A 7,385-nucleotide genomic window follows, 5' to 3' on the forward strand; every position below is an offset into this window, starting at 1 on the left:
AATCGTGTCTTCCACTTGTGTATTGTGGTAAGATCTCACTGAACATGAGACCCACCCTCTTCACAAAAATTTAATCGTGCACTACAGTATTGTTAATTACAGGTGTAATGTTGTGGAGAAGCCCTCAAGAACTTAATCACCTTGCACAACAGAAAATCATACCTCTTGAGATCTACTCCTCATTGTCCATCCCTGCAAGCCCCTGGCAACTAGCATTTCACTCTGTTTTATTGGTATCAAAACCCAAATTCAGCTGCCTATTGATGGAAAAGTCAATGTTCAAAGTTTTAGTTTTGGTGGGAAAGGAATTTGAGCTCTGTTCAGGAGGCCAGCCATCTAGAAAAATGCACTCTTCTCCAAAAGCCAACTCTGAGGTTTCTGCCTGATCCAGGGGTCTTTAAAGGAGTAGAGGGTACTTAATCAAACAAGGGAGTGCCATGGTTGTTACCATCTTTTGATAATCAGCAGACTCCATGGTGCAAGCTGCCAAAGTTACCTCAACTCCCCTGCATCTCCAGCTGAGGAGGGAACCACACATGCATGAGACGAGACTGCCAGAGGTAGTAAAGAACCACAATAAGGGATTAGAAAGAAAAACCCTTGGGGTTCACACATGGTCAGCAGTAGTTTCTGTTATCACCAGCTGGCATAAGAAAAAAACATTATACAACCTTGTAGTTCACCAATCATCACATGGAATACTGGGAAATGTGTTCCTCAGTAAGCTGAGACAAAGCTTCAGAGCAAAAACCAAAAGGATCGAATGGCTTGCAAACTAACTAGCCATCCAGAATAAAACATGTAAAATTACAAATCAATTTTTGAAACACCTATAAAGGTAAAATTGACAATGTCTACCTCCACATCCCAAGGAAGAAGGAAGCAGTGGTCTCCATAATGAGGAAAAGTAGTAATCCTTAGAAAGTGACCCAGAGGTACCACAGGACATGGAATTGGTGGAGAAGTTCAGGGTGTTACAATTGCATATCCCATATCCAAGTAGCTGGAAGAAAGATGAAATGTGTTAAATAGAGCCATGTCTCTGGGTCCAAGTCCCTATGCATGTCCATGTGAGCACTCTTGAACTGGCCCACCTGCCTCTCCCATATCTACCCCAGCTGAACTGATATGCAGTGTCACCCAAGGTCACACACTGTGACTGTTACCTAACCCCACAGGTGGCCCCCAGGAGTAGGGTGCTGGCTTCCTGGCACAGCCCTATGTTTTGTCAGATGGTCTAGACCTGGCTTTTCTGAGGATACTCCATTTAACCATTCTTACTGGCAGATGTCCCTGAGCAGGGGCATGAGGCTGGCAAAGGGCCAGGTCACCCTGAAGGTGTCCCTCTTGCTATTTGCACTCCGGGCAGTGCTGGCTTCTGTCCAGGTTTCTCAAGGTCGTCCCTCATGGCGCTACATCTCTTCTGAGGTGGTGATTCCCAAAAGCAGCTGCTCCATGGCAAGGGCATTCAGATGCCTGGTTGCCTGTCCTATAGCCTGCGTTTTGGAGGCAAAGGCACGTTATCTACCTGAGGAGCAAGAAACTGTTTTGGCCCAGAAACCTGCTGATGATGACTCAGGATGATCAGGGAGCCTTGCAGATGGACTACCCCTTCATCCCTACAGACTGTTACTACCTCAGCTACCTGGAGGAGATTCCTCTTTACATGGTCACCATGGACATATGCTATGGGGGCCTTGAAGGTATCATGAATTTGGATGACCTTGCCTATGAAATCAGACCCTCAGCAATTCCCAATGGTTGAACAATGGTTGTTTCTCAGATAGTGGCAGACACCAATGCAATGGGACCTACTTATAACCTGGTATATAAGGAGGATAGGGACCCCCTGTTCTCTCAAGCAATTTTCAGTGCAGGCCCCCAGGATCTCTAGTAAGTTGTATTCATCCCATTACAGAACTTGGAAGGACTTGTTCTCAGTTCCAAAACAATATATAGTATGGTCAACAACGTGCAAAATGTGCCCAATTCCTAATAAATCTAGTTAGCTTAATTGACTTAGTGTTTCATGGAATTTATATAAGTTACTATATTGGTTTCATGATAATTTATAGTAAGAGAGATCCAGCTAACTTGGGCAATTATGTATTGCATCAGAGTCCTTTTTTTCGATATTATGAGTCAAAGTATTTTCGAATTCTTAAACCACATTCAACTTAACTGCGATTTGAGATGGATCCCATGAAGTTAATTTCAGCCCAGTTGTATATTCCATATGGTATCCACAAAGCTACATCATGATGGGTTATTTAGGCAGGCATTATTTATTCTTGTCTGTCATAGCAACACATCAGATTGCAAGAAATACTGGTTTGTGGCTTGACACTGATGAATGTGCTTGCCAAAAAAGGCCCAACTGAATTAGGACCTGATTCCCTGGTATAACTGAAGCTTTCAGTAACTGTTCCTTCCTTCATATGCAGCACATATGAATGGGGGTTTAGGCAAGTGCATGTTCAACACCGAAGTGGTACATTTAAATAAAAGCCTGACCCACTATCATTGTGGAAACTACATAGCAGATCCAGGCAAGCAATAGGACTGTGGCTCCTTCAAGTGGTGCTACAGCAATCTCTGCTGTACAAGTGATTACATCTTAACCCCCAGAAGCAAATATAATACAGGCAGATGCTGTACATACTGCACCTATTCCGATGCTGGGACACTCTGCAGACCAATCCAAAATATATGTGATCTTCCAAAGTCCTGACGTGGGGTGTCCTTGGCGTGCCCTGTTGATTTCTATAAGCAAGATGGAACCCTATGTATTGAAGAGGGCTGCTGCTATCGTTAAAATTGCACTGGCCACACTATGCACTGCCAAGAAATCGTTGGCAAAAATGCTGTGAAAGGTGAAGATATCTGCTATATCATAAATCAAAAAGCAGCCAATATGGACACTGCAGAAGACCCTGGGGAATTCAACACTGAACCCTTTTCCCACACAGACGTGCCATGTGGAAGGCTGCGGTGTAGTAATGTCACACATCTCCCTCAGCTGCAAGAGCATGTTGGATTCCATCCGTCTGAGATGTCAGGGTTGTGGTGTTTGGGGCTGGATTCACATCATAGCACAGGAACAATCAAGATTGGTCATGTGAGAACTGGTACTTCCTGTGCTCCTGGAAAGTTCTTTCAGGATACCTACTGCACTGGCAGTGTGGCTAAGCTGAATTATGACTTTATCCTGGAGAAATGCAGTCACAGAGGGATGTGCAACAATAACAGGAACTTCCATTGCCACGTAGACTAGCATCCTCCATGGTGCACTGGACGAGGCACTGGTGGGAGCACAGACAGTGGACCCCCCCAAGAAGAATGCAGTCAGACAGGCAAATTCATGGATCCGTGGCATATCTCAGAGTGGTTTTTGGTCACATCTATGCCATAATAGCTGCATTCCTTGTGGCATCACCACAAATGTCAGAATTATCAACACTGAGAAAATTAAGGAAGTGAGTGTTGGTGAAGGCAATCCATAATTCAGCCTCCAGACCGCTGGACAGCTATAGGCAATCCACCTGGCTTATCTGTGAAAATACAGTAATGAGGCCACACAGCTGACATCCACATTTCTGGGCATCTGCATGAGACACAGGGGTCCCCAGCATATCACGGCTCTGACACCAGGTCTCTGATGGGTCATTGACCAGCACTCTGAAATGAAACTTGAAAAATGCATGGCTGTGTCCTATATATATATTTGTAAGCCTGTAAGTGCCCAAACTGAGCCCAAGACTATGTGCAGAGTACCTGAGTCAGCAGCTGTGTCTTGAGCTTAGGTGTCTGGTCCCAGAAATAAGACAAGTTTCCACAAGCTCCTTTATGGACAAATTCATGAGTTTTCTCCAGAACTGTGCTCTTGCACACTGAGCTTTCTCTCATTCTCCAGGTAATCTCTCCTTCCCCGGTCCCTATGTGGGTTCAAGGTGATGGAGGGCTACCACCCACCTATACTGCCTGTCCCACACTGGGGTGTCTGTGAGCCGTGAGGGAAGGTAACATAGTTTTGATCCCACCCAGTGCAAGCTGTGTTACCCTGGAGAGCAAATTTCCAAATGTGGGAGACTGAGACCATGAAGCTGAAAGGAGCACCCAATGAAATGAATCCGAAAGGTAGGCACAAGTGCCTATGGATTACTCTGGCATCCAGAGGAAACCCAGTGAATGTGAATCCCTGCTCCCTTTCCTTTGCATACTTTTCAGTGAGTTTAACCTTAGATAGGGATCTGCCTAGGATTCCCACTTTGCTTTTCCAAGTGCCTTCTAGAATAACCACACAGAGGTGAGCCTGTTAAAAGGGAATTCAGCCCTATCCACTCCCAAGCAATCAGGTACTTGTTACCCTGTTTTCTATGTCCTGATCACTGGGAATGTGTGGTGGAGGCCTGCCTTCCATGGGTCCTTGTGCCCCCTTGCTTCTGAGCTCTGTAAGTCATAAATACTGTGCCTCCACTTCGTTTGTTGGGGGTGTACTGAAATCCCAACTTTAGTCAGATGGGCCACGTGCATCTCATGTACCCAGGGTGGGAGTTAAATGCCTAGGGAGCCACCTATCAAAGCCCTGTTATTGGCACTTGCCTCTTCCTTCAGCAGGTCAGAATCTACATGTTCTTAATTCAGTCCCCAAGGATGGGATTGGGAGCCTAGCTGGTGCTACCCTACAATGCCTTAGAGATAAGAATGGCTCACTCATTCTTCACCCTCAACTCTCAGATGCTGTGGGAAGGAGCTGGTGCTTCTGATGGTCTGTGGCTTTGCTTTGGAATGACGCCAGGTGTTGCCAGAAACCCCCACCCTAAATTATCAATGCCATAAAAGGTGACACTCCCTACAGAGACAAATAAGCAGGCAACAGTCTGGGGTCCAGGGGTATGCATTTCCTATTCATCTCCAAATGAGATATTGCTGGACACCAAGGAACTCTTTGTTCTTAGATTAGTGTTAAAGAAGACGCCAGCTGCTGGGTGCACTGTGGTGCAGCCAGCACTGTGGTGTTGTGCTTGGTTAGCTAGCAACAGAGACAACTCCACCAGAAGCATCATGGCATCCTGGGTGGAGGTCATGGCCAAGGCAAGATCCCCCTAGTGGCTGCAATCCTCCTTTCTGTCGCCAATGGCTCCCCACCTGTAGGTGTTGAGTGGCACACCCCAGTTTGGGAGGCCACAGCTTACGATTCTGCGAAGAGGTAACTTCTATCCCAAGTCTTCCCTGTCACGATCCACTGCACCAACATATCAAAGGACCAGTGTGAGAGACAGAAATGTTCATAGGTACTATACCATCATGGAAATGCAAGGTTTCCTGGAATCATTTGTCCGTAGGGAGGGAGACAAGGACATTGATTGGTTCTTGCGGGTCTTCTTAATTGTTTCCAAGCTGTTGCTTACAGCACTTGACATGCTACAGCTGGCTGGATTGGATCAAAACCCCCAAATTCATAATTCACTGAAAAACTCAAGGTATCAATGCCCTGTTTTCTTAGAGACACCCTAGAGGAGCTTCAAGACATTTCACTGTATCAAAAGGCCATGACAAGCACACTAAGGCATGGTGCGGGAGACACAGAACAAATAAAAAGGGGAAGGCTCTGAGGAAGAGGTTCCCCAGGCTCCCAGAACCCACAAAAGTAGGAAGAAAGAAGCTCTGACTTCTGTGACTTGGATTTTTATGGCATGACAGCACAGGCCCATTGGGAGAGAACAGCCCAGGTGAAGCAAGACTACTCTTAGGTACAATTGGGACAATTCGATGGGTGTTTTTTTGTTTTTTGTTTTTTGTTTTTTGTTTTTGTTTTTGTTTTGTTTTGTTTTTGCCTTGCATCATGCTCCCAAGATCACTTGACCACTTCCACCCTGGTGGAGAGGCCCTTGATAACAGAATTCAAAGAGTTCTTCATGAAGAACCACTCTAATTTTAAGTTTGTGCCATTGAAATTTATAGAAATACCAGATTCAGTATAGCAGGCATTAGCATGGATGCCATAGTCAGATGTGACAAGGGGAATTTTCATGAAGCCCAAGACTTGTTTGCTGCAAATGCTGATAGGCTCACCATCTCCACAGACAGGATCCCAGAGGAGAGTCCCAACAGGATATGAGGACTGGGGACTCTTATCATTGCTTAGACTCTTGCTCTAATCAAGGAGTAGCACTTCAACCCAGATCTTTTGCTCTGGAGATGACTCCCACACTTCTCTTTATGGGAAGCTCTGAAAAGAGGGGTCCCTAATGACTTAATCTCAGGACAGCCTGAGCACAAGTCAGAAACTTTTGCTCAGGCTCTTTGGGCTCTTCAAGAGACTGCTGGCCCTACCCTTCAGGTGGGTGCCATCACCTCTCCGGACATGACAGCCCTGGTGGGAGGAGCTCAGTTCTGAGTGGGTGGGGAGATGCCAAGGACCCTGCCTAGTGACATGGAGGTTCCTGGAGCATGTCCTTCCTCTGGGAACAACTGTCTGTATACTTCTTTAGCTACCCCCTAGGACACACACATAGACAACACTTTATTTCTCTCATTGACCCTACAGCCAAGTTACTGTTCTTCCCAGCAACCTCTTCAAATATAAACATGGTGCCCTTTAGCTTATGAAGTATAACAGGAGAGATAGTAGAAGGCTCTCCTCTTCCCTTTGATGTCACTGTTGGAACAACCATTACTGAAACTCTTTTAGCAATGGGCCCCTTTGACCCTACCCTTTATTGTTAAAGGTGTGGATGCCAACACGTGCCATCAAGGCCAGTGGGAACAAACCCAGTGCCTGACATTCTTGGTGGGAGGTACATATCAGGAAGCTGTAGGGCTGCAAATCACACACTCCCACACCCAATTAAGACAGTGTATATACACCAATATTGTGTACAATAGGAGACTGAGTAATTGCAGCCCATAATTCAAGACTTACTGAAGGAAGGGGTACATTAAACACATCGTTCCTCCTTTCAATCCGCCCATTTGACAGGCATTAAAGTCCCTCCTAACAGGTGTCACTTTACAGTTGACTGCTGAAAGGTAAATTCCCAGGTGTCTGTAAGACTGTTCACTTTCCCAGGACTGTCTAGGTAGGTGAGGACATCCAAAGGGCCCCAGGAGACCACTTTACCACGATTGAGCTAGCCAGTATATCCCATTCAGCATCGATGACTGAGGTGTCCCACCCACAGCCTGCTTTCAACCTGTATGCTTCTACCCTGTGGCCATGGGCCATCCTAACAGCCCAATCAGTGCCATGATGTGTATCTGACCAGGTCATATGGAGCTTATCATGAGTTCCCTTGATCTGGGCAATTGAGACCCACTGTCACTGGTCAATTGCCATGTGCTCCTGCCAGTTTGTAAGACATGGGAGGCTTGCAGCCCTTTGG

At 46.1% G+C, this 7,385-nt stretch overlaps 1 pseudogene; it reads left to right on the top strand.

Moving 5' to 3' along the window:
- Positions 1-1,287: 1,287 nt before the first annotated feature.
- On the top strand, positions 1,288-3,503 carry LOC125168175 (disintegrin and metalloproteinase domain-containing protein 20-like; annotated as a pseudogene).
- The last annotated feature ends 3,882 nt before the right edge of the window (positions 3,504-7,385 follow it).

The sequence above is a fragment of the Prionailurus viverrinus genome, chromosome B3 (genome assembly GCF_022837055.1).
Source record: "Prionailurus viverrinus isolate Anna chromosome B3, UM_Priviv_1.0, whole genome shotgun sequence".
NCBI lineage: Eukaryota > Metazoa > Chordata > Mammalia > Carnivora > Felidae > Prionailurus > Prionailurus viverrinus.